This window comes from Buceros rhinoceros, unplaced genomic scaffold (genome assembly GCF_000710305.1).
Source record: "Buceros rhinoceros silvestris isolate BGI_N320 unplaced genomic scaffold, ASM71030v1 scaffold23084, whole genome shotgun sequence".
Lineage (NCBI taxonomy): Eukaryota > Metazoa > Chordata > Aves > Bucerotiformes > Bucerotidae > Buceros > Buceros rhinoceros.
The window spans coordinates 35156-35906 of record NW_010408084.1 but is presented as its reverse complement, the minus strand read 5'-3'; the positions used below and the strand labels follow the sequence as shown (position 1 = coordinate 35906).

General features: G+C 61.4%; 1 protein-coding gene across 1 annotated transcript in view; it reads left to right on the top strand.

Annotated features, from left to right (window-relative positions):
- Window positions 1-751, top strand: part of GOLGB1 (golgin B1) — a 36287-nt gene that overhangs the window by 4056 nt on the left and 31480 nt on the right. The window lies entirely within an intron of this gene.

The following is a 751-nucleotide window of genomic DNA, read 5'->3' as shown; positions in this document are numbered from 1 at the left end:
CCCCCGGTCCCCGCCGGTCCAGCCCGTAGCGTGGCTGGTAACCGTCCTCAGCAGCTGCGCAGGTACGGCTCCTGTATCCGTGTGTAGATGGTCCTCTAACACGGACAGAGCACTCAGCACTTGCATGAACGCCAACAGCGACAACAGCCTCACCCCCTTCCCCGCCATGGCAGCTCAGATGAGAGAACGGGGAGAACAGATGCAGATGTTCTTTGCGGCTCTTGCCAACAGCTGTGCTTTGGCACTTGCTCTGCCCAGTAACTCTGGCCCAGGTCTCCTCAGCTGCTGCTGTGTGGATTTGTGAGACCCCAGAGCACTCAGCTCCACTCCAGCTGCTGGTACAGACCATTGCTCGCACACGCGTGTGCACGGAGCAGACTGGGACTCCTGGGACTCCCCCGGCCGCTCGAACCCCCCTGTGCTGGCTTCTTTTTAGAAAAGCACACAGTAGTGCGCACACCCCACCAGACCTGACCAGGGCTCCGCTGCCTCCTTCAGTAGCCAGCCCCTGTGACTCACCCTTAGAGAGACACAGCCACCGCCCTGCACCGACCAGGGCTCTGCTGGTCTCGCTGGCAGCCAGCCTCCCTCTGTTCTCCGGGAGACACGTGGGCACGCCCACACCCGCAGCTGGTCAGGATTCACCTGGGCCATCCAGTAACCAGGTCCCATAGAGACTGACACATACACAAAGGAGCTCTTGTCCTTGGAGACCCCCAAGACCTGTGGTCTCTGGCAGGTGGCCAGGACT